General features: G+C 48.6%; 1 long non-coding RNA gene across 1 annotated transcript; it reads right to left on the reverse strand.

Annotated features, from left to right (window-relative positions):
• Positions 1 to 12,539: 12,539 nt before the first annotated feature.
• Positions 12,540 to 25,999, reverse strand: LOC134737946 (uncharacterized). The gene is made up of 2 exons (XR_010123408.1): positions 25,880 to 25,999; positions 12,540 to 13,401 (listed from the first exon to the last, which is right to left on the reverse strand). It is a non-coding gene; the product is annotated as an uncharacterized LOC134737946 (long non-coding RNA).
• Between the last annotated feature and the right edge of the window lie 668 nt (positions 26,000 to 26,667).

Genomic DNA, 26,667 nt, shown 5'->3' on the forward strand with positions numbered 1-26,667 from the left:
CGAGACCCTGTCTCTACATTAAAAAAAAATTTTTTTTAATTACCCAGGCATAGTGGTGTGCACCTGTAGTCCCAGTTACTTGGGAAACTGAAGTAGGAAGATTGCTTGAGCCTGGGAGGTTGGGGCTGCAGTGAACTGTGATTGTGCCATGGCACTCCAGCCTGGGCAACAGAGTGAGACCCTGTCTCTAACAAAAAAAAAAAAAAAAAGAAAAAAGAAGAAACTGGGGACAGTGGCTGCCTCTGGGGAGAAGACCTGGTGAAGTGGGACAGAGTAAGAGAGACACAATTTTCACCCTTTGGGAATTTGCATCTTGTGCATTTATTATCTACTCTCAAAATAAAGAAAACATTCATTTAAAAATAGCACTTGGCCAGGCGCAGTGGCTCATGCCTGTAATCCCAGTACTTTGGGAGGCTGAGGCAGGTGGATCACCTGAGCTTAGGCGTTCCAGACCAGCCTGGCCAACATGGTGAAGCCCCATCTCTACTAAAAATACAAAAAAATTGGCCAGGCTTGGTGGCAGGTGCCCATAATCCAAACTACTCAGGAGGCTGAGGCAGGATAATTGCTTGAACCCAGGGGACGGAGGTTGCAGTGAGCCAAGATCACATCACTTTACTCCAGCCTGGGCTACAGAGTGAGACTCTGTCTCAAAAGAAAACAAAAAATAAACAAACAAAAAAACTCTGTCTCAAAAATAAATAAATAAAATAAAATAAATAAAAATAGCATTTGGCCAGGTTTGGTGGCTGATTCCTGTAATCCCAGCACTTTGGGAGGCTAAAGCAGGATGACTGCTTGAGGTCAGGAGTTCAGGCTCCCCCGCCCCATCTTTACAGAAAAATTTAAAAATTAGCTGGTTGTGGTGGCTGAGTCCCAGAAGGCTGAGGCAGGAGGACTACTTCAGCCCAGGAGTTCAAGGTTACAGTAAGCTATGATTGCACCACTGCACTCCAGCCTGGGCAACAGAGTGAGACTCTGTCTCAATAATAATAATAATAGTCTCCAAAACACTTCTTTTCTTGCTGTCATTTTGAGTCCTTGCACACTAAATATCAATTCCCCTGCCTTAGCTCTGGCCTTGCCCGTTCACGGCTCAGGTGTCTCCCAGGCTGCGCTTCTACGCTGATGACTCGAGTGAGCAGCTCCAGCCCCCATCACCCAGCTTCAGAGCCATAGCCGCCTCTCTCCTGCCTCCTCCACCTGAGCATCCTCAGGTATCTGGAACTCAACACCTGCCAAACCCAATTCATCCACCTTCTCCCCAATACCTCACCTGACACCTGCACCTCTCCCACATATCCATCAAAGGGACAGCCACCCCAAGCCAATACCTAGAAGTCACCCCTCACTCATATATTTCACCCCTCCCACTCCCACAGGCTTGTACTGTGGTTGAGAGCTTGGGTCTGGAGCCAGGGTGCTGGGTGTGAATCCAAGCTCGGCCTCTTGGTAATGGTGTGACTTAAGCAAATGACTTCATCGTTCTTGCCTTCAGCTTCCTGTCTGTAGACTGGGGAGAGCAACACATGCACCCCACACATGGTGAAACATGGAAGCCTTAGTGAGTGACCATGTCCAGTGCTCAGGGCAGTGTCTGGAACTTACTAAGAGCTCCCGAAATGCCAGCTACTTATTATGATGACTGGTTTTACCCAGTGAAGCCCAGGTCAGGCCTCCTCTGCTTAGCAGATCCCTCTTCCTGTGCCCTCAGCTGGCTCTGTTCCTACCACCCAGTAGCACTTATTGAGCCCCAGCTGTGTGCATTGCTTTGGGGGAGGGGACCCATTAACCTTCCGTGTCCCCTCCTGGCCCCGGTGGACAGGTTTCTCCCATACCCAGTGCCCTTGTTTGTACTTGCGTGTGGGAGGAGCTGGGCTCAGGATTAACAGAGAACACTCACTGGTTAACAGAGGCCGAAGGGCCTGGCCTGGGGACAGGAAAACACCTCCTTTTATCAATGTTTGATGTGTTTCAGAAATGTTCCCTGGCCTGGGAACACAGATAATGGTCTGAGGGTAAGACACTTATTCATGTGTTACTTAAGAGAGGGAAGTAGCAGGGTGGAGCTGTGGCCGGGATCCAGGTGGCCCAGGGACTTGCTGTGTGATCTTCAGCAGGTGATGTCACCTCTCTGTGAATATCATACCAGTTCCCTCATTTGGGCCCTCATGGGGCAGAATGTATTCAGATCAAATCAGGGGAGAAGAGCTCACTCTGTTGTCCACTGGGCCTCCCAGGCCTAGGAGCAGGTAACTGAACAGCCCTGGAACAGAAGTGAGGCCAGCGGAACCGAGGGGCAGGCCTGGGCCCCTCCGCTTGTCCTAAGCTGGCTTCGGCTTCTGTGTCTCTGACCAACGGCCAAACCAGGGTTGGTTTCCTTGAATGGATTCGTATTTGTGAAGTACCCATATATGTGTGTTGTGCTGTTGTAAGCACTATATATATCCTCTCAACAAGCCAGGAGGCAGGTGCTATTATTATCCCCATGTTACAGATGAGGAAACTGAGGCACACAGAAGTTTTTAATAATGTCTTGTTAGTGGCAGAGTAGAGTTTAAACCCACTGGCTCCAGAGCCTGGGCCCCTCACTTCTCTCCCCCATAGCTTCAGTGCCTGAGGAATGTCTAGCGTGGCCCAGGGCCCATGCAAATGCTGCCTTGTGTGACAATCGCAGTAACCCTCAAGGGTAAGTGTTACACCCATTGTGTGGCTGAAGAAACTGAAGCTTAGGAAGATGATCTAACCTCACCAAGGTCAAACAGCTTATAAGCAGGGGGGAGCCAGGATGCAGACGCAGGTCGCTCTGACCGCAAACCCTGGGGCTGCCGTGACCTCACATGGTCCCATGCGCTTCCTCCAGCCAGTCAGCAGATGACCCAGGCCCGGGTGCCTCATAATATTGGGCGTTTCATATAGGGAACTGCACCAAGTATTGAAGAGGTCATTTCTGGATTGAGACTGCCCCTGTCCAGGCTCCTGAGAGTACACACATCAGACCAGTCTCAGACACCAGTCTGTGTGACCAAAGGCGCTTGCCTGGAACAGTGTGGCCAGCGTGGAACAGACCTAGCATGGATGGTCAGGACACCCAGGCCCTGGGAATGGGAGTGGTCCCTGACTGCATCCCCCAGCCCATTCTGACAGCCCGTCCACACGGACACAGACACCTTAACACACTCAAAAAGGACTCTCCTCGGGATGACCTTCACTCCCACCCCCAAATCCTAAGATACACCTGCCAGTCCCCCAGCCTCTGGGGCAGTGGGTGTCATCCTTGGCCGCATCACCCTCCAAACAAGTCTCAGGGCTGGATGGCATTATCGTCTCTTCTGGTTCCAGGGTTGACTGGGCTCAGCCAGTGGTTCTCGTTCAGGCTCTTTTGTGCGGTTGTAGCTGTAGTCAGATAGGAGTTGGCCTGGAGTCATCCGAAGACCTCCTCACCCATACATCTGGTCATTGATGCTGGCTGTCAGCTGAGCCCCTGGCCGTGCTGTTGGCCTGAACACCTACACATGACCTCTCAGTGTGTCCTGGACTTCCTCACAGCCTGGAACCTGGGTTTCAATCCTGGGCCAACGCAAGAGACAGAAAAAGTGGGGGCTTTCAGTCTCTTAAGGCCTGAGCCTGTGGAAACAGGACCCTGAGCATGTAGAGAAAGCAGGGCTCCCATGATGCCTTGAACGAGATACTGCCCCTCTCCCCCAGGGCCCTGATTCTTCATTCATAAAGTGTGAGGAAGATGTACTAGAGCAGGGACTAGCCAACTTTTTCTTCAAAGGGCCAGGGTGTCAATATTTTAACCTTGTGGCCCATACTGTCTTTGTTGCTGCTCCTTAATGTCACCATTCTGGCACAAGAGTAGCCACGGACAATACATAAACAAAGGGTGCAGCCGGGTTCCAATAAAACTTTATGTATGGCCATTAAAATTTGAATTCGCATGGCTTTTATTTATCACAAAATATTCTTTGGGTTTTTTTTTTTTTTTTTTTTCTGAGCAAGACCCATTCTTAGCATGGGATTCATACGAAAATAGGTGGCCAGATTTGGCTTGTGGGTGTCATTTGTCCCTAAGCCTCTGGACTTGGGCAGAGCTTCTCACTTTAACTTGAAAAGGAATTACTTGGGGATCTTGTTAAAATGCAGATTCTGATTCAGTGCATTCGGCAGAGGCCAGAGAACCTGCATTTCCTTTGAGTTCCCGGGTGATGCTGCTGCTGCTGCTGGTCTGCAGACCACACTTTGAGAATCATCCAGCTCAGCCAGTCTCTCAGGTTCAAAGTGTGGCTCTGCACTGAAAGAATGCTCAGTCAGAAGCCTGGACACACTCAGGGGCCTGAAATTTTTTTTTTCCCTTCCCTTCCCTTCCCTTCCCTTTCCTTTCTTTTTTCTTTTTTTTTTCTTTCGACAGGGGTGTCACTCTGTCACCCAGGCAGGAGTGCTGTGGTGAAATCTCAGCTCACTGCAACCTCTGCCGCCCAGTCTCAAGGGATCCTCCCACCTCAGCCTCCCAAATAGCTGGGATTACCAGCGCACACCACCACACCTGGCTAATTTTTGTATTTTTTGTAGAGATGGGGTTTCACCATGTTGGCCAGGCTAGTCTCGAACTCCTGGCCTCAAGAGATTCCGGGCCAGCATTTTCTGTGTAACCTTCATCTCTGTCCCATGTTTTTCCTGCTTTATTTATTTCCTTGTTTTTTGTGTCTCCCGCCAGTCCAGCCTCCCCCAGCTAGAACACAAGCTCCTTGAGAGTCGGGCCTTGTTGCTGGGTTGCCTCACAGTCTGGCACCATGCAGGTGCTCAGTCAATATTCGTTAAATAAACGAATGAGTGAGGCAGGGGGTGCCTGGTTGGCCTCCCTTATCGCCCATCCCCACGGGGACTTCGTCATTCTATCACCACCTAGTGGGCACTTTTGTGTACTGCGAGGTGGGGGAGAAAAATGCCCATGTTTGAGTCTGATCCAGGCCGAAAGTAGAGAGATGTGGGCAGAGAGATGCCCCCTCTGGTGCCCCTGTATCCGTGTTTTTGTCTGCTTGCACAGAGCTCCTCGGAGAGCCTTCCTGGAGAAGGCAGCATTTGAGCTGAGCAATGAAGACAATATGCTTTGGAATGGTAGAAATGCGAGAGGGAGAAAAGGCATTTCTGGCAGAACAAACGGTGAGCAAAGGCCTGGAGGCTGGAGCGCGTCGGCATCGCCAAAGGGAGGAGAAGCAGCAGCAGCTGAGATGGGCAGTGGAAGGTGAGGTCAGATCAGGGCGTAAGGAGGCGGAGAGCCGCCCCAAGGGAAGGGAACTTGCGCCGAGAGTGAGTGATCCGTGCCAGGCACTCCACACACGAGTTCGTTTAATCCCCACAAAGGCCAGTGAAGTTGATTTTAGGACCCCCAATTTACAGACGAAGAAACTGAGGCTCAGGTCAGTGGAGGGACTTGCCCACGGTCACACAGCCGGTAAGGAGCAGAACTGGGTTTGAATAGAGATCATCTGACCGACTCTCTCCTCTCTGAGGGGGCCCTGCCTCTGGTCTGTGCTTGGTGAGGGGTGGCGCAGGGCACATGCTGGAAGCCCGTTATACAGATACGGAAACTGAAGCCCAGACAGGGAGAACATTTTCTGATGACGCACAGCAAGCAAGGCCCAGTGTGGCTTTCACCCCGGCCCTGCCTGGGCTTTTGTCTGATGGCTGGAAGCTGATGCTCCCATACAAGGGACATGAGCAGCTGGCCACAGAGGGTAGCAGAGAGCCCAGTCGGGACCCCTTGGCCAGCCCAGACCCCTGGGAAATGTGCTCAGGCTTCGGCTCCCAGTGAGGTGTGGCCCTGGGGGCAGGGTAAGTGTGCAGAGCTGCAGGCTGGGGGGGCCAGGCCTCCCTGAGGAAGGAAGGGAGGCATAGCAGGACCTGCCCCCAGGCTGTCCAGAGGCCCGCCTCCCCAGGGCAGTGGGGGTGGGGAAGAAGGCCACCCAGTTCTCCCAGCTCATCAGCAGACCTGGGTTGCCCCCAGACTCAGCCTGCTGCAGCCTTGTACCCCACACACGAAGCCACTTGCCCCTTTCTCAGCCCCTCAGTCTGCTCTTCTGGGGAGCAGAGGGCCCCAGCCTGGAAGATTCAGAGGGGCGACGGAGCCATCCCTACTCAGACAGGATCAGGCTTCAAACTATGTGATGTTCACCCCACAACAAGCCTTCAAGTGGGCACTGTTAGGATTCTCACTTTCAAGTCAAGACAACTGCGGTTCAGAGAGCCTCAAGTCCTTCTGCCTGAAGGACCTGCCCAAGGTCACCACGCTTGAGCTGGACTCAAATCCAGGTGAAGGTAACTGCTGTGGTTTGAACGTCCTCTCCAAAACTCATGTTGAAATTTAATTGCGGCTGGGCATGGTGGCACATGCCTGTAATCTCAGCTACTCAGGAGGCCGAGGCAGGAGAATCGCTTGAACCCAGGAGGCAGAGGTTGCAGTGAGCCAAAATGGTGCCACTGCACTCCAGGCTGGGTGATAAGAATGAAAGTCCATCTCAAAAAATAAAAATAAAATAAAATAAAATTTAATTGCTATTGTGACAGTGTTGAGAAATGGGTCCTTTGGGGTGATTGGGTCATGAGGTGCTCTGCCCTCATGAAGAGATTAATGCAGTTATTGTAGGAGTGGGTTACTTATGGCAAGAGTGAGCTTCTGATAAAAGGATAAGTTTGGCCCCATTTCCCTCTCTGTCTTGTGTGCATGCTGGCCATATGATGCCTTTTGCCGCAGGTTGACTGTCTCCAGATGCTGGCACTATTTTTCTAGACTTCCCATCCTCCAGAACCATGAGCCAAATACAGTTATTTTCTGTATAAGTTACCCAGTCTGCGGTATTCTGTGATAGCAGGGAAAATAGATTAAGATTAAGACAGTAACACTGAAGCATGTGACCACAATCCTGATGGCTGCCCTGTCCTGACGTGCCCGCCAACCCCAGTGGCTCCTTCAGCTACATCTGCTTATTCATCCATAGCCTCAAGGCATCACGATTGCAGGCCTCTGGCTTTGTGCTAATGTGGCGCCCACATACATACCCCACTTCTCCCTCGGACCCTCTCCTTTTACCTTCCCAGCTTCAAGCCTGGGAGTGACACAGGGCAAGGACAGGGTAGGGTCTAAGCCTTTTCATGGTTCCAGTGCCCAGCTTGGGTCCCCACAGGGTGAACACTCTATAGACATATTCTGTGTAAGTGAGTACATCCCTGTAAATGGGGATACCATTCCCAGTTTTTAAGTGGGAAAGCTGAGGGTTAACAGGGGACAGTGTCCTGCCCGGGTCGCCACCAAGTTCAAGGCAGAGCAGCGCCCTGTCCAGGCTTCTTGGCATCCAGCCTCAGGTTTCCTCTCTGGGGTGATGCAGCCTAACAAAGCTCCCTCAGCAGCTGGCACTACCTGAAGTCCTGCACGTGAATCAGAAAGCTAGCACCTTGGGCCGCTTTTCTGCCAGGCATTGGCCGATCGCGCAGATGCCCAGCTGGCCCCTCTGGCACGCAAACACCTGGAATGTGCATTGGTTGGAGACCGCCAGGAAAAGATTACCGTGGTCAGATTTCTAGGGCTCCCTGGGAAGGAGTGCATTCTTTCTGTTGGGGATTTTTTTACCAGAGCAGTTTCCTTAATCCTTCTCAGGGCATAGCTGGGATTTAGTAATGAGTTGTAACAGCCAGAATGGTTGATTCTCTGAGCCGGGACCCAGCTGTTCGTTCTTGAACAAGCTGGGCTCCTCTTTTCCAGAGGTCCTGGCTCAGCTACCGCAGGGTGAGGTTGGGAGCAGGAATCCAGAACCAGCGTCACACCACCGCTCACAGGGGCAGAGCCTGTGCCCTCATTGTACAGATGGAGCCACGGAGGCCCAGAGAGGCTGTGAGGTGGGGTGGAGTCAAGAGACAAGGTGGGCGGAACAACTTTGTGTGCTAAGACTCAACTGTGGGTGGAGCCAAGGGGAGGGGCTACCTCCCAGGACCGAGGATACCAGGAACAGCGCCTGCCAGGTGTCTTGCGACCTCAGGGCAGGACTGGTCTCACTGGGAAGCTTCCCCCCAGGAGACGAGCTCTGCGTTGCATTCTGTTTTATAGGGGTACAGTCAAGGAGGATCCGTCCAAGCTGAGAAACAGCAGGAGTGACCCCTGGAAGCTGTGTCTTGGGTCGGGTCCCCAGAAGCAGGCTCTCTGCTGAGGATTTGTGAGCGAGTGATTGATTGAGGAAGTGCCCCCAGAATAAACCAGGAAAGGAATAGGAAGCAGGAGAGAGGAGGGAAGGAAGACCAACAGTGCCATGTCTGGCCAAGTCCAGCAGGCAGTTGCTTCATTGCGATCCCAAGGGCTGCTCTGGAATGTAAGTTACATCTCAGGGTTATTGAAACCCCAGGCAAGGAAGCTGGGCTTCCATACTCCCCACACCCCATGAATTAGCATCATCCAAGGAGATCTGGGCAGAGTGCAGCTTCCTGGAGGAGGAGGCATGGGCCTTGCTGTGTGACGACCCAGCGGGGTGTGCAGGTTCTGAGGAAAAAGGGTTTGAGCAGAACCTGAGGGAGGAGCTCAGGCATGCTGCTTGAAGGCCAAGGTTGTCCTGGATAAGAACCAAGGTCCCAGCCCTGATTTAGGACAGGCCAAGGAGGAGCAAGGGGATGGAGGCAGGGGATGGCTCCCTGCAGGCCCAGGTGAAGTTCGTGCTACCATTTCAGCAAAAGTCACATAAACCACCTCAGGAAATCCCTCTGTCATCTGCCGCTGTTTGGGGCCAAAAGTGAATTTTGTGAAAGGGAGAACTGCCTCATTCTGCCAAAGCCGTTCAGAAGTGAGTCACTAGCCCAGAACAGGCCCCATATAGCTGCGCCAGCTCAGACCCCATCTAGCTGCACCTGCAGGAGCTCAGGCCCGAGGTGGACATCGGGCCTGGGCCCCAGGGCAGAGCCATGACCAACAAGGGGCAGACCAGGGAGCTACCCCCACCCTTCAGTGGGCCCCACTTCCCTTCCCTCCTCCCCTCCCTGAAGGCCCCACCCAGACCTCTTGGCCTCCGGCCTTGCCTCCTCCAACCTGATCTCCTGGGGTTGCTCAAGGGTCTCCTCTAAAAAGCAAATCTGGTCTTGTCTTTCCCCTGCCTGCCACATTCCGTGGCTCCTCATTGCTCTCAGGAGAAAGACCAAAGTCCCTGTGTGCTCCCAAGCCCTCTCCTGATGATGCAGAGGCATAGCTCATAGCGACTGAGAGCTGCTCACTTCAGGCAGAAGCCAGGCATCCTGGTAGCCCCTGAGAGCCGCCCAGCTGGCCAGGAGGAGCTGCCCCAGACCTGCTCCCAGGCCTCCCTTTCCCTGTAATTCATATATAGAAAGCATCTAAATCAGGAGCCAACCCTCCACCAGAGGGAGCGGCGCCCTGGAGGTGGAAGTGCAGCTTTTCTTAGTCATTACATTTGGTTTTGTTTTGGGGGAAAAAACCAAAATGAAACATTTAAGGTCTTATTTTCACAATCACCTGTGGAATGAGGAGGCTTCCAGATGGTATTTGGTGACAGCACCAGGAACCTTGTGGTCCTGTGAGGGCATTCAGGGGTAGGGAGTCTAACTCATCACCAAATCCTCATGGCTCCAACTTTAAACACACCCAGAAGCCGATCTCGTCCCCCAGCCCAGCTCTGCCAACTGCACCTGGTCCAAGCTGAGGCCCCTCTGCCCCACCCTCCTGGTGCCCCACTGTTTCCGCCCTGGGCCTGCTCCAGTCTCTTCTCGCGGGCAGCCAGAGCCAAGCCTCTGCTCCAGTAAGGGATCTCTCCAAAGGCTCATGTCTCCCTCCGGGTAAGGCCAGGGTCCTAATCACGGCCCACAGAGGCCAACACCACCGCCTCTGACCTCCCTCCCTCTGTCTCCAGCTTTCCTGGGATCCCCTCTGCCTAGCACTCAGACCTCCTGCATCAGCTGTTCCCCCTGCCTGGAACATTCTCCACTCCCCCCAGGTCCACAGGGTCTGAGCTTCATGTCCTACAGATCTCGCTCAAAAGGTGGCCCTTCACTGGCTTCCCTGATGGCACCACTTCCTGCCCACCGGTCCTTCTCTCCCTCCCTCACTCTGCCTCATCTAGCCCTGGACACTCCACCAATCTGATACATCTTTATTTCTCTGTTTATTGTCTAGTTTCCCTCGATGCCCGCCAGGATGTAAGCTCTGAGATCAGGGACTTTGTTTCATTCACTGCCATAATTCCAGTACCAAGAACAATGCCTGGCACCTCCTAGTAGGTGCTCAATAAATATTTATTGAATGAATGAATGATTGAATTATGTCTGTCATTAACAGAGGGAAGTCTGGGCAACATAGTGAGAACCCATCTCTACCAAAACTAAATAATTAGCCAGGTGTGGTGGTGCACGCCTGTAATCCCAGCTACTCCAGAGGCTGATACAGGAGGATTGCTTGGTCCCAGGAGGTAGAGGCCGCAGTGAGCCATGATCACACCGCTGCACTCCAGGCTAGGCAACAGAGAGAGATATAGTCTCAAAAAAAAAAAAAAAAAAGAAAGAAAGAAAAGAAAATACATAGGGGTGGGCAGATTTCCCCCAAGACGCTCTAAAGATGCTCTCTCTAGGTGCAGGAGTCAGTCTGAAGTTACCTCCTGGGGGAAGTCTTCTGTCCAGTTTTTAAATGGAAGTTCTAGCTGCAGGCAGCAAGTCTCATCACTGAATAGAACCGGTTTTCATTTGGTGCAAACACTACCTCCTCCAGGAAGCCCTCCCAGGACCCTTCCCAGCCCCTAGTGAAAGTGCCTCCCTCCTGCTAGCCTGCCACTTTCTCCCTTGTGGTCCATTCTGGATGTCAGTGCTGGGCCAGTGAGCATACCCAGCGGGCGCCTGAGTCATACCCGGAGTGCACCTGGAGAGCCCCTTTCTGCTCACACTTTACAGGGCCCCATGCTGGCCTCAGCCACGCCCATCTTCTCATTTAAGCCTTACAACAACCCTCCGAGGTAGTCATCACCATCCCCATCTTACAGATAAGGAAACTGCGGTCAGAGGCCACAGAGGTGACTTACCCGAGCCCCACACCTGGTGTCACAGTGGAGTGGAGCCTGGCTCCTTGGCCCTAAGTTCAGCCCCCATCACAGCTGCCGCATTCACAGTCAGTGCTCAACACGTGTTCATGTGTTTGGAGGATGAACCAAACCCGGGTTCTCGGGGCTCCCCGACCAGCATGAGGACTGTGTAACCACAGCATGGATGGGCGGGCCGCTTGGCAATGGCCAGGCTCGTGCTCTACTGAGCCCCTGGAGGTCGCGACTCCCCTGCTGCTCTGTGCAGAGAAAGAAAAGGCAGTCACCTCTCTCTTCCCTCACTGGAAGGTGAGGCCCAGGGGGTCCGGCCTGTGGGATGTGAAGAAGCCACACATTGGTGCCCATCACCTGGTCCGCAGCCTCTCCTTAGGGCAGAGTCGAGGCCCAGAAGGTTGAAAGAGCTGGAAGCTGGGAACAGAGCCCCCACTAGTGCCTTTGGCTCTTATCAGTCAGTCCAATTTTTGTTCTCTGACTCCCCCTGCTACATACCAAATGGTCCTCTCTCTCTCCACCTCTCTGGGATCTGCACCTCAGTTTCCTTGTCTGTAATATGGGGGTAACTGAGCCCCCATATTGAAAGGACCCAAGGATAAATGAGATAACACAAGTGCTTGGCATAGGGCCTGGAAGAAAGAAAGTAAATTCCTTTTTTTTTTTTTTTTTCGCTCTGTCGCCCAGGCTGGAGTGCAGTGGTGTGATCTTAGCTTACTACAACCTCCGCCTCCCGGGTTCAAGCGATTCTCCTGCCTCAGCCTCTGGAGTAGCTGGGATTACAGGTGCGTGCCACCATGCCTGGCTAATTTTTGTATTTTTAGTAGAGACAGGGTTTCACCATGTTAGACCAGGCTGGTCTCGAACTCCTCAGGTGATCCACCTGCCTCAGCCTCCGAAAGTGCTGGGATTATAGGCACTGTAATCCGCGGTGAGCCACCACGCCCGGCCCAAAAGAAAGTAAATTCTTAATAAGCAGAACATGTAATTATTAGCTAGCACATATATTACTTTGCCTCCTTCTTCCCCACTCTTACAAATGGATCTCAAGGCCTGGAGCTACAAACTTGGTTGTTAGACATCCTATTTGTTTAGGATGAAAAACAAAATAAAATAATAGTGCCCAATGCTGGAGAATGCCGTGCAGAAATAGTACAGTGTCAGCTGGGCATGGTGGCTCATGCCTGTAATCCCAGCACTTTGGGAGGCCAAGGTGGGTGGATCACCTGAAGTCGGGAGTTTGAGACCAGCCTGGGCAATATGGCGAAACTCCACCTCTACTAAAAATATAAAAATTAGCTGGGTGTGGAGGCACATGCCTGTAGTCCAAGTTACTTGGGAGGCTGAGGTGGGAGGATTGCTTGACCCAGGAGGTTGAGGCTGCAGTAGGCTGTGATCATGCCACTGCACTCCAGCCTAAGCAACAAAAGAGACCCTGTCTCAAAATATAAAATAAATAAAATAAAGCACAGTGTAATAGCATTTTATGAGCATTTTAAATATTCGAGGTATTTTATCAAATGTTAAATACTAATAAATTCTCATTTTTGTCTCAGCTCTCCTGCTTTTAAAATGTATGCCAAAAAATAAGTCATTTCGAAGCTGTCCAGTTAAGTGAGCTGTAAACTGGATTTACAATATTGCCAAGTAAGGCATTTCCTCAAACTGGCAAACTAATATAAATGTCTCCCCCTGTCTTTTGTCAGGTGTAGTCTTTCCTTCTTCTTCTTTTTTCTTTTTTCTTTTCAGACCTGGTGAGCAGGAAGTACAGGATCGTTTTGAATTCAGCAGATTTTGAATAATGCCAGATCAGGAGTGGATCTCTGGGATAAGATGCAATGGTCCCACACACTTATATGTCACCTCTTTGGTCCACTCTTTGGGAAGAGTCCACTCTTTGGGAAACAGCAATTTGACGGAACATGTCAAGAGCTTGTGAAAATAAGTAATTCACATTCGACCTGTTACCCAGAAAAAAACCGGGGTTCATTCACCTGGTGACTCTCAAACGGCTCTCCACGAGAACGCAGGTTTGGATCAGTAGGAGTTTTATGACTCGCCACAGGTAAGAAGAGCCCTGGGACGATTCTCCAAAGCAGTGCCTCCCTGACGGAAAGTGACAGGAGGGTTTTATGCAGTGATGGAGGAGACGAGGGGCCCCACTGCTGCAGACACAGGCATCATCGTGCCAGCCCACAGGTTGCGTGTGATGGTGATGAAGGTGTAGCTCCTCCTGAGGTGGAGCTCATGGTCAGCGTGGTCATGAGGAATGTGTCCTCAGGTTCATCTAGAACAGGGGTGTCCAATCTTTTGGCTTCCCTGGCCCACACTGGAAGAAGAAGAATTGTCTTGAGCTACACATAAAATACACTAACTGTATCTAATGAGCTAAAAAAAATCGCAAAAAAAAATCTCATCATGTTCAAAGAAGGTTTATGAATTTGTGTTGGGTCACATTCAAAGCCGTCCTGGGCCGCCAGTTGGACAAGCTTGATCTAGAAGTTGCCTGGGTCTGTCAGGAGCTGGTGCCAGCAACTAGGTGACCACATTCAACACGCGGTTTGGGAAAAAACAAGCTGCAAAGCAGGAGGCTGTCAAACAGGCTTATTGCTCCAGTTGACTAAATGCCTATAGTCCCTGGAGACCCTCCCTGTCTGCTTACAAACCTGTTGGAATTTTATTTGGAGCCTTAAAGGAAATGTGACTGTGGGATCTGAGTCATATAACAGGCAGCCACAACCTCTGTTTCTCTGATTATAGATCAACTTTTTCCATACCTACATTCTTTTGTAAAATGTTGTAAAAGACTAAAGGGCACTGGAGGAAAGACCCCTTTTTCCTAATTACTGACTCTCCTTGTAGGTTAACTTCCTTCTTTCCTCTCTTGCACCTGACTCCGACCAGATAGCACAAAAGGCTCTGTGACAATCAATTTACTCAAGATAGAGTGTTGGCTATACCTTTCCTGAAAAAGAACAAACTGCAACCAATCAGATTGCTGTAATTCATAAACCAGCCTCGTATAGAAAAGGCTGCTAAACTTTAGTAATCCTGCTAAACTTCTTTGTTTCTACCTATGCAAGTAAAATCTTAACTTCTCCATTTCAGAGCATTGATTCCATTCCTCTGGAGTCTGTGTTTCCCGGACAGTCATCCTTAAACTTTGCACTTGCATTAACTCTTTTTTTTTTTTTTTTTGAGATGGAGTCTTGCTCTGTTGCCCAGGCTGGAATGCAGTTGTGCAATCTCAGCTCGCTGCAACCTCCACCTCCCAGGTTCAACCAATTCTCCTGCCTCAGCCTCTTGAATAGCTGGAATTACAGGCACATGCCACCAGGCCTGGCTAATTTTTGTATTTTTAGTAGAGACAAAGTTTCACCATGTTGGCTGGGCTGGGCTCGAACTCCTGACTTCAGATGATCCACCCCCCTCGGCTTCCCAAAGTGTTGGGATTACAGGCATAAGCCACTGCACCTAGCCGCATGAACTCTTTAGAACAGGATTCTGATCCTTTTGATTATCAGGTTGAAAAGCCATAGAAACAATTTATATACTTTAATCAATTATTTCCTCTGGGATTTATCCCAGAGGAAATAATTTTTTTAAAGCAAACCAAAAATATAAGTGTTGGGGTACAGAAAACGATTCCCCAAAATGTGGCACTTGGGCATGCTGAGTGCTTTTGAAAACTGAAAGGCCTCAGAAATAAGCCTCAGCATCAAGGCCTCTCTAACCTTGTCTTGTTCTCTCCCTCTCACCCCTCAAGTCCTTGGAGGGACTCTCTGGAATTTCCTTATCTGACCTAGAAAGTGTCTTGCCAAAAGAAACACATTTGCCTTCTATCCCTCTGTTACCCCATTATCCACTGCAGAAAAGAAGCCGGAAGAAAAGAAGTCAGAAGTCCAACCACAACTGGATGGAATTTTCCACAAGATAATGTCTGCCTCTCAGACTCATTCCATTTACAAGTTAATTTCTATCTCCCCGATCCATTCATTCTCCTTAATAATCATTTACTGCTCCTCAAAAGAATGCTCTATATTCCCCATCTCCTCGCTCCCCTAGGAAAAAGAGTACATAAGCTTCTGTACCCCATTGGGGGATTGGGGTAATCACACTGTAATTCTCTCCCATGAATGTTAATAAATGTGTATGCTTTTTCTCCTACTAATCTGCCTTTTGTCAGGTGATTTTCAGTGTACCTTCAGAGGGAAAAGGGGAAGTTTTCCCTTCACCCATATGCAGGCATGTAAAGATGTTCACTGCAGTGCTGTTTATAGCAGAGAAAATGGCAAACACAATCAAACAATAGGGGGATGGTTAAGAAAAAATGCAAAATTGCAGTTAGACTGGTCTCTACCCGCAGGGAGGTTTTTTTTCACCCTTTTTGATTCTCACAGCAGCCCTATGATGTAGACAAAACCGGGTTCATATTTATTCTCCCCATTATTCATGGGGGTGGGGGCCAGGATGCAGACTGAGTTGTGAGAAATTCTGGGCAGAGCTTCCAACAGGGAATCAGATTCTGAACTGGGACAGCTCCCAGGTGTCCTAAAGCGGAACCCAGAGCTGACTCACAGCAGCGTGTGTCTGACAGGGGGATCCAGCGGCAAGTCCCCACTCTTGGATGAAGATGAAACCACCTTTGCGAAAATTATGACAGAGGCCGGGCGTGGTGGCTCACACCTGTAATCCCAGCACTTTGGGAAGCCAAGGCAGGTGGATCACCTGAGGTCCGGAGTTCGAGACCAGCCTGGCCAATATGGTGAAACCCCGTCTCTACTAAAAATATGAACAAATTAGCTGGGCGTGGTGGCAGGTGTCTGTAATCCCAGCTACTTGGGAAGCTGAGGCAGGAGAATCTCTTGAACCTGGGAGGCAGAGGTTGCAGTGAGCCAAGATTGCACCACTGCACTCCAGCCTGGGCAACAAGAGCAAAGCTCTATCTCAAAAAAAAAATATATATATATATGACAGAGAAAGAGATCTGACCTAACCAACTCCATCTTGCCTTTAACCTCCAACCTGCCCTGTTCATTCCTGGGCATAGGCTGAACTTAGTTTATAGTTTAACTTTAAAACAAAGATGCTAACAGCCCTTTCCCTAAACAAACCCCTTCCTGCCTGGGGACCAGACTGTCTTTGTAAGACTAACAAGCTAGCCATAAGATTAGAAATTATGGTTTAGGAGTCAGGCAGCTGGCTACAAGATTCTGAACCTTCCCAGTTGCTCCTAGGGATAACATTGCGATTGTAAAACCTAAGATTGGCACTTGAGGTATTTCTCAGACCCTGCACTGCTGGTGCACTCTGATGCACAAACTGGTGCCACCCAGGCCTGTAATCTGGCTCAACCAGCTCTGCGATCCCACCCAGGAACAGAAGACAGCAAGAATCCACTTCAGGCCAGGTGCGGTGGTTCACACCTGTAATCCCAGCACTTTGGGAGGCTGAGGTGGGCGGATCATTTGAGGTTAGGAGTTCGACATCAGCCTGGCCAACATGGTGAAACCCCATCTCTACTAAAAATACAAAAATTAGCCAGGCATGGTAGCGCATGTCTGTAATCCCAGCTACTTGGGAGGCTGAGGCAGGAGAATTGCTTGAACCCGGGAGGCAGAGGCTGCAGTGAGCCGAGAACGCGCCACCACACTCTAGCCAGGGTGACAGAGGGAGACTCTATCTCCAAAAAAAAAAAAAAAAAAAATCTACTTCAACCCCCATATGATTTCATCTTCAATCTGACCAATACGCACTCCCCACTCCCTGGTCCCAGACCTGCTGAATTATCCTTAAAAGACCCATTTTTGAATTTTTGAGGGGCTGATTTAGGTAATAATAAATTCCAGTCTCCTGTTTAGCCAGCTCTACACGTATTAAACTCTTTCTATTGCAATTCCCCTGTCTTGATAAATCGGCTCTACCTGGGCAACGGGCTAGAACTCGTTGGGCTGTTACTAAGACAGTGTAAGATCAAGCTTCATTCTGGCCCACTCTCCCCATCTCACCCAGAAGAGGTGGCCTCCTAGGCTGCCCCTTCCTCTCTTGATCTGACTGGGATTTCCCCCCGGTTAGGGAGCTCTGGAAGAACCCCCAGTCCCAGGCCCCACCTGGCTCTGAGCTGGACTTACAGGAAGCCCCCTGTGCACCCCTGTCCCATGAGGTCATGTGGAAAAACCCTGGGAAACTCTAACACCTGCTGCAGGTGTTGGCTGTTCCTTTTTTTTTTTTTTTCAAGCTGTAGAATTTCTCTACCATGCAAAACTTGTCGATAATAATATAACAAACATTTCCATCTCTATTTCCCTACTTAGGAAATAAATCTTACAGGGACACTGGAATACTTTTGGGTGCCTCTTCCTGATCCTGTTCCCCACCTCTGTCACCAGGGGTAACCCAAACCTGAACTGCGTGTTTATCCATAAATGATAAGTGGTATTGCTTTGCATGGTTTTACACTTTCAGTAGCAGTTTCTGTCTTTTATTCATTCATAAATTCACAAACATATACTTATTGAGAACCTACTGTATGTGAGGCACCATCCTAAGCCCTGGGAACATCCGTAAACAACAGAGAGGATCACTGCTCTCATGGGACACACATTCTGGTGGGGTGAGCCAAACCATAAACAAAAGGTATGAAACTGAGATACATTATTAATATGTTAGAACGTGAGAAGTACAGACGGAAAAAATAAGGGAAGCTGGAGAGGCAGGGGTGGAATATTGCAATTTTAAGTGGGATTGCAATTTTTTTTCCCTTTTTTCTTCTTTGAGATGGGGTCTTGCTCTGTCCCGCAGGCTAGAGTACAGTGGTGCAATCATAGCTTGCTGCAGCCTCAAATTCCTCAGGCTCAAGCAACCCTCCCATCTCAGCCTCCTGAGTGGCCAGGACTACAGGTGTACACCACCAAGCCTAGTTAATTTTTTTTTTTTTTTTAGACGGAGTCTTGCTCTGTTGCCCAGGCTGGAATGCAGTGGCGTAATCTCCACTCACTGCAAGCTCCGCCTCCTGGGTTCATGCCATTCTCCTGCCTCAGCCTCCCGAGTAGCTGGGACTATAGGCGCCTGCCACCATGCCCAGCTAATTTTTTTGTATTTTTTTTTGGTAGAGATGGGGTTTCACTGTGTTAGGCAGGATGGTCTCGATCTCCTGACCTTGTGATCTGCCCACCTTGGCCTCCCAAAGTGCTGGGATTACAGGCGTGAGCCACCGCGCCCGGCCAATTTTTTTTTTTTTTTTTTTTTTAAGTAGAGACAAGGTCTCACGATGTTGCTCAGGCTGGTCTTGAACTCCTGAGCTCAAGTGATCCTCTTGCCTCAGCCTTCCAAAGTGCTGGGATTACAGGCGTGAGCCACCATGGCTGGCTAGACTGCACCCTTGTATGTCTTGTGTATTTACTCAATATTGTATATGTTTTGTATAACTGTGCCATCTTTATTCATTCCCCTGTCAATAAGTATTTATTATAACTTTTTCTTTTATTTGTCCTTATAGACAACATTGCCATAAGCATTCTTGTAAATGTCTGTTTTTTTTTGTTTTTTTTTAAAAGTCAGGGTCTTGTTCTGTCACCCAGGCTGGAATACAGCAGCACGATCATAGTTACTGGGCTCAAGTGATCCTCCCACCCCAGCCTCCTGAGTGCCAAGACTACAGGTGCATGCCTCTATGCCTGGCTCATTTAAAATTTTTTTTTTGTAAAAACAGTGTCTTGTTATGTTGCCCAGGCTGGTCTCAAACTTCTTACCTCAAGTGATCGTTCTGCCTCGGCCTCCCAAAGCACTGGGATTACAGGCATCAATATCTTTTTGTGCACGCATGGGGGAGATGTTCTAGGGCATGTATCCTAATATAGAATTGTTGAGTCCAGAGTATCTTCAACCTAGCTTAGCTAGATGGTACCAATGGCTTCTGCAAAAATAAATAAAATAAAATAAAAAATTAGCCAGGCATAGTGGCACACACCTGCTGGGTCAATAGGCATAAGTGTTTTCAAAAAAAAAAATTAAAAAATTAGCCAGGAATGGCGGCACACACCTGTATTCCTAACTACCTGGGGGGCTGAGGTGGGAGAATCACTTGAGCCTAGGGGTTCGAGGCTGCAATGAGCTAGGATCACACCATTGCACTCTAGCCCGGGCGACGGAGTGAGACTCTGTCCTAAAAAAAAGAAAGAAGAAAGTAATTTTAAAAATATTTTATTTTCAAAAACCCAGAAGTGAAGAACGCAAGTATCTGGCATGAAGAAAATATCCTACAAGTTTGCAGAGAAAAAGTGGATTTCATACAAAGGATCATGGATCCGAATGGCACTGGATTCTTTAACAGCATCAGTGGGAACCAGAACATGATGGAGGAATATGTTCAAAATTCTGAAAGAAAGAGTTTGTAGTTAAATTAGTGATGAAAATTAGTAAACCAAGCCAATGGTAAAAACAAGACAATTGGGCCGGGCAGAGTGGCTCGCACCTGTAATTCCAGCACTCTGGGAGGCTGAGGCGGTGGATCACCTGAGGTCAGGAGTTTGAGACCAGTGTGGCCAACATGGCGAAACCCCGTCTCTAATGAAAGTACAAAAATTAGCTGGGCTTGGTGGCACGTGCCTGTAGTCCCAGCTACTCAGGAGGCTGAGATAGGAGAATCACTTGAACTCGGGAGGTGGAGGCTTCAGTGAGCCAAGACTGTGCCATTAAACTCCTGTCTGGGGGACAGAGAGAGATTCTGTCTCAAAAAAAAAAAAAAAAAAAAAAAAAAAAAAAAAAAAGGCAGGACAATTATTAACTCTAAAAATCTTGAAAATAGATTTGCAGTCAGAATAAAGCAAATAACGAATATTGATCTGATCAGAATGACGAATAACTATATTGGGAGGCTGTGGGGGGTGGGAATACATGTATTAATATGTGTTTGGTTCCAGGGTGGGGGGTATCGTGAGTGGGTGGTTGACGAGAGCCAAACTCTCCACTTCCATAATGACAAATCACTATATAATGTATAAACCTGAAAAATCAAGAAGTAGCAATATAAGCATGGTATTTAGAGAAAATACAGTAAATACTTAAAGGATTGAAATAGTATCTCTGAGGCTGTGTGCGGTGGCTCATGCTTGTAATCCCAACAGTTTGGGAGGCCAAGGCAGGAGGACTGCTTGAACCTAGGAGTTCCAGACCAGCTTGGGCAACACAGGGAGACCCCTGTCTACGATAAATGATAAAAGTTAGCTGGGCATGGTGGCACATGCCTGTGGTTCCTGCTACTCAGGAGGCTGAGAAGGGAAAATCACTTGTGCCCTGGAGGTCGAGGCTGCAGTGAGCTGAGATCATGCCACTGTACTCCAGCCTGGGAGACAGAGTGAGACCCTGTCTCAAAAAAGAAAAAAAAAAAAAAGTATCTCTGAGACTGAAAAAGCAGAGCAGGTCCATGACTGCGGGAGCGGCTTCAGGGAATTGCTGATTTTTGTAACAAATCTTGTAGAATTTTTTGACCTTTGAAATCATGTGCATGTATAACTTTGATACAAATTAAAGTTAAATTTAAAAGCTCCCCTGAGATTAGCAGCCTTGTGCATGTGTCTTTTAGATCTCTTCATTTGTTTCCTCAGGATAAATTCCAGAGGTGGGACTGCTGGGTCAACAGGCGTAAGTGTTTTCAAGACCATATCACCCACAGTGGTAAACAGGGCACCCATCTTTCCCTTTCCAGAGGGTTAATAGCCTTTACTTGCCAGTCTTTGCAAACATCATTATCAATTTTCACATCTCTGCCAATCTGATAGTAAAACATGGTATTACATGGTAGTTTTAATTTGTGCTTCTTTGACTACTAAATAGTTTTACATAGTTAACATATTTAACCATTTTTAGTTCTTCTTTTATTAATTTCCTGTTACTGTTCTTTGTCCATTTTGTTCACCTTTTTCACTCTTGATTTGTAAGGGCTCTTTAAATAGCAAGCTGCTCATTCTCTATCACGCATTGCAAATATTTCCCCCACAGTGGGCCCCTTCTCCTTTCAATGTTCTTTTTTGATATAAGGGATTTTTTTGTTTTTATATAGTTAAGTCTATCATTTATGTTTTTGGCCTCGGGGTTATGCCCGGAAAGCCCTGGCTCATCCGTGGGCTTTTTACAAGCACAGCATCTCCTACAACTTCACCTACTATTTCTATTGAGTATTTCATCAATTCCAAGTTTTTCAAATTTTAATCTCTGAAACTGGGATGGTGTTCAGGTAGTAGTCATTGCCTGCTGCAAATCAGGATGTGCAGAAAACATCAGTGATTTGTCAACAAAAGTCCCAGAGACGACAGTGGGGTATTCTGCAAGAAATGCTGCAACATCACCTGTTCCTTCTTCCTGCTGGGCATGGAAGGAGGTAACATTTCTCAGCCTCTCTCGCAGTTAGGAGTGGCTGTGTGACCAGGTTCTAGCCACTGGACTATGGGTGGAGGTGATACAGGTGCCTTCCCCGGTTGGCCCGTAAAACCTCCTACAAGATCCTCCACTGTCTTTCTTCCTGTTTGCCGTCAGAGGAGCTGGCAGTGGCTCTGGGGGATGGCAGAAGCAGTGGAGGTCCCTGAATGGCCACATGGGAGGCAGCTGGCTAACCAGGGATTCTCACTGCTCTTTGTGTAAATAAGTGATATACTTCCATTGTGTTCAGCCATTGAGGTTTGGAGTTATGTTCCTCACAGCAGCTAACATTGCTGATACCTAACCGACACCCTTGTCTTCATTCTGACCCGAATCCAAACTCCTCTAGACTGGGTTTAGTGTTTATCATTAGTATGATGTTGATTCTTGATTTTAGATAGATATACTTTATCTTGTGCTCTTTTAAAAATCAAGTCTTAGTATTGGAGTTATACAAAGTGTGCAAAATTAATTAGAAAATTTTTAACTTTTTTCTAAGCTCTGGGAAAGGTTGCATAGCATAGAAATTAACTGTTGGGTGAAACTGACGAAATTCATCCTAAGAACTGTCTGTGTCCTTTTGTAAGAGCACTGCTTTAACAAGATTTACTTTTTTTGAGACAGAGTCTTGCTCTGTCGCCCAAGCTGGAGTGTAGTGGTACCATCTCAGCTCACAGCAACCTCTGCCCCCTGGGTTCAAGCAATTCTTATGCCTCAGCCTCTTGAGTAGCTGGGACTGCAGGTACTCACCACCATGCCTGGCTAATTTTTTTTTTTATTTTTTTTTTAGTAGAGATGGGGTTTCACTATGTTGGCCAGGCTGGTCTTGAACTCCTGACCTCAAGTGATTAGCCCGCCTTGGCCTCCCAAATTCCTGGGATTACAGGCATGAGCCACCATGCCCGGCCTACTTTCTTTTTCTTTTCAAACTAACTTTTGTTATAGACTAAATTGTGTTTCCCCAAAATTCACAGGTTGAAGCCCTAAACCCCAATGTGACTGTATATGGAAACAGGGTCTTTAAGGAGGTAATTAAGGTAAAATGAGGTCACAAGGGTGGGGCCCTCATGCAATATGACTGGTGTCCTTAAAAGAAGAAAGACACCAGGGATGCATGTGCACAGGGCAAAGGCCTTGGGAAGACATAGCAAGAAGGCGGCTGTCGGCAAGCCAAGGAGAGAGGCCTCAGGAGAACTAAGCCTGCAAGCATCTTGAACTTGGACTTCCAGCCTCCAGAACTGTGAGAAAATAAATTTCTATTGTTTAAGCCACCCAGTCCAGTCTGTGGTATTTTGTTATGGTAGCCCTAGCAGGACAACTTTTATTTTATTCGTTTTTCATTAAAAAAAGAAAATAGAAAAAGAAAGCCATCCGTAATTCTACTACTCAGGAATAACCATTGGTCAAATTGTGGTAAATATCCTTGCAAGTACCCACTGACATTTACATATTTACTCATGTAAGTGGGAGCCATTCTCTATATATACCAATTTGCAACCTGCTTTTTACAAAATTTAATTAATTATTATTTTTTAGAGACAAGGTCTTATTCTGTCACCCAGGCTGGAGTGCAGTAGTGCGATCACGGCTCACTGCAGCTTAGGACTTCTGGGCTAAGTGATCCTCCTGCCTCAGTCTCCAGAGTAGCTGGGACCATAGACATGTGCCATTATACTTGACTAATTTTTAAATTTTTTGTAGATATCAAGTCTTGCTATGTTGCCCAGGCTGATCTCGAACTCCTGGCCTCAAGTGACCCTCCCACTTTGGCCTCTCAAAGTGCTGGGATTACAGGTGTGTGCTACCATACCTGGCTATGCAATCTGCTTTTTTTTTTTTTTAGAGACAGAGTCTCGCTCTGTCACCCAGGCTAGAGTGCGGTGGCACAATCTCGGCTCACTGCAACTTCCACCTCCGGGATTCAAGTGATTCTCCTGCCTCAGCCTCCCAAGTAGCTGGGATTACAGGCGTGTACCACGATGCCCAGCTAATTTTTTTGTATCTTTAGTAGAGACAGGGTTTCACCATGTTGGCCAGGCTGGTCTTGAACTCCTGACCTTGTGATCCACCCCCCTTGGCCTCCCAAAGTGCTGGGATTACAGGCGTGAGCCACCGCACCCGGCCACAATCGGCTTTTTATACTTAATATCATAAATACTTCCCACGTGGCCAGGTGCGGTGGCTCACGCCTGTAATCCCAGCACTTTGGGAGGCCAAGGCAGGTGGATTACCTGAGGTCAGGAATTTGCGACCAGCCTGGCCAACATGGTGAAATCCCATCTCTACTAAAAATACAAAAAATTAGCAGTGAGCGGTGGCGAGTGCCTGTAATCCCAGCTACTTGGGAGGCTGAGGCAGGAGAATCTCTTGAACCCGGGAGGCGGAGGTTGCAGTGAACCGAGATCGTGCCATTGCACTCCAGCCTGGGCAACAAGAGCAAAATTTCATCTCAAAAAAAAAAAAAAAAAAGGTTAAGATGGTAGATTTTTTGTTATGTGTATTTTACCACAATTAGAAAAAAATGCTCTGAGGTTTTGTAGTTACCGGGCTGGGGCACCACCTAGAGAATGGTGCCCACTGGGCATGGAGGGCATAGAGCCCTGACTCCAGAATTCCTGGTGTGCCCCCAGCTGCCCTGAGGTGTCCTGGCCCATGCCTTCTCTTTGGGCCTCACCTGTCAAATGCTAAACAGATCCATGGAATGGAAGATGTCCACGCTTCCTCCTGGCCCTGATGAGCTAAGATGAGAATTAGAACAAAAGCGGGTGCTTTTAAAAAAGTAGACAGAGAATTAAAAATACAATCAAAAATCACACTCACTATTCAAAGATTAAAAACATTCTTTAGAAACTAGGCTTATTGGACGACATATTTCCTGCATCGTGTGGGAGGGGAGGGGGCCGGGTCACCGGCGCTCTCCACAGGGGGCAAGCAGGTGAAATGATTATGAAATATGTCAAGAAAATGGTCCTTTTTCCTCGCCAGCAGATAAGGAAAGGTAATTTGGTCTGTCAGTCGCGCACACAGAAGACGTCATGGTCAACTGCATTAATACTGAATACTTTGTCCAGAGTCACAGAGCTCAAAGAAATTACAGAATCTTTCTCCTGTGAATTCTGGCACCACTCTCAGCAGGCCTTTTCCCACCTGAATTCACAAGCGAGATTAATAATAAAAGGCAGGGCCGACGGTGGGACCAGAGCTGCTTTTCCTGGGACCCCCTCCTCCAGCCCACCGGTTCAGCCTCATCTCTTGCCACACCCTTCCCAGTCCGGATTCAGCCCAACTCAATCCCAGCTGTCCTGCTCTCTCCTCTTCCTATGGGCTCCTCTCCCATAGACGCCAGTCAAAGCCCACCTGCCCAAGCCACCTCCTCTGGGACATCTCCCTCCAGTCCCGATCACCTCCCCTCTGACTGACGCTCTCTCTGCCCCCACATGCTCACACTTCTTTTTGCAGTTGTTGTGAGGATTGTGTGTCCCTATCTCCCTTCCCCAAACACCCCAGACCTCTCTAGAGGACAGACTTGCCCAGCTGGCCTCTCCCACAGTGTCCAGCCCAGGGTCTGGCACTTAGCAGTGGAAGGGGTGAGTTCACGAGGCGTCTACAAGCTTTCTCTCTTCTCATCTAATAAAGGGGTATCTGTGGTAGATTCTTTCTTTTCTGTATTTTTTGACCTGGCAGGGGTGAAGATGTGTGGTTGGGGTTGGGAGTAGACATTGGGATGCTCTCTAAACCCGTTGTTAAGCTGTTAAATTGCAAGAAACCATCTTCCTCTCCACCATCCATTCCCACCCTATTCCCACAGGGTGAACAAGAAGCGCCCACTCAGAGCCCTTATTCCAAAGGTGGAAAAACCTCTTCCCTTTGCTGCTTTTGGGGACTCGTCAGTCTCTGGAACAATTAAACCTCTTTCAATGCAGTCATATTCCCTCGTGTAATAAGTACTGCATTATTTTTAGACTGTTTTACCCAATTAATTTTATTATCAGTTAATTATGTATTACCATCTTAAGAAAATGAATATTTGCCCAGTTGCTTAAGCTAAATCATTAAATATGCATGTATTCCTTTCTTTAAATGCACATCTGTTATCTTTTACAGATGCAGAAGACGTGTTTGGAGCCATCTGTGCCTCTGAAACAGACCCCCATACAAAAGTGCTGTCTTGGCCCTACGAGACGGCTCATGTGGGGCTGGGAGGCACCTGGGAAGTGAGGCCCACAAACACGTCAGAGATCTCGGCCTCAGGGTAAGTGGGAGGGCCACTGTCCTAAGCACCAGCTTGGCAGAATCTGGGGTGAGGGGAGGTGGGTACAGCCCAGAGCCAAATGCATGAAGGTGCATGAATATGGAGCAGCCCCTGGAGGGTAATAGTTTAAGAAACAAACCTCGAGGCTGGGCGCAGTGGCTCACATCTGTAATCCACAGATTTGGGGGCCAAGGTGGGAGGATCATTTGAGGCCAGAAGTTTGAGACCAAGCTGGGCAACATAGTGAGACCCTGTCTCTGCAAAACAAAACAAAACAAACAAAATTTAGCCAGGCCTGATGGCGCACACCTGTAGTCCAATTTACTCAGGAGGCTGAGGTAGGAGGATCCCTTGAGCCCAGGAGGTAGAGGCTGCAGTGAGCCAAGATTGTGCCACTGTATACTGCACTCCAGCTTGGGCAACAGAGTGAGATCCTATCTCAATAAAAAAAGAAAAGAAACAAATCTTGATCGAGGTGGGCATGGTGGCTTACATGTGTAACCCCAGCACTTTGGGAGGCCAAAGTGGGAGGATCTCTTGAGCCCAGGAGTTCAAGACCAGCCTGGGCAATATAGTGAGACCCCCATCTCTAATTTAAAAAAATTGGCCAGGCATAGTGGCACACAACTGTAGTGCCAGCCACTTGGAAGGCTGAGGTGGGAGGATCTCCTGAGCTCAGGAGATTGAGGCTGCAGTGACCTATGATTGTGCCACTGCACTCTGGACTCAGCAACAGAGTGAGACCCTGTCTCAAACAAAATAACACAAAAAAGAAACTCCTCCTGCTGCCTCTGGGTGATTGGGCGCAAAGCTCCCCAGAGGTCAGCATGTCCGGTCCCTGTGGGACCCAGACTCACTGTGTGTGACCTGGGGCCAGTCGGCAGACTTAAGCAGCCTCAGTTCCCTGGCCTGCCAAAATATTGAGAT

The sequence above is a fragment of the Pongo pygmaeus genome, chromosome 13 (assembly GCF_028885625.2).
Source record: "Pongo pygmaeus isolate AG05252 chromosome 13, NHGRI_mPonPyg2-v2.0_pri, whole genome shotgun sequence".
Lineage (NCBI taxonomy): Eukaryota > Metazoa > Chordata > Mammalia > Primates > Hominidae > Pongo > Pongo pygmaeus.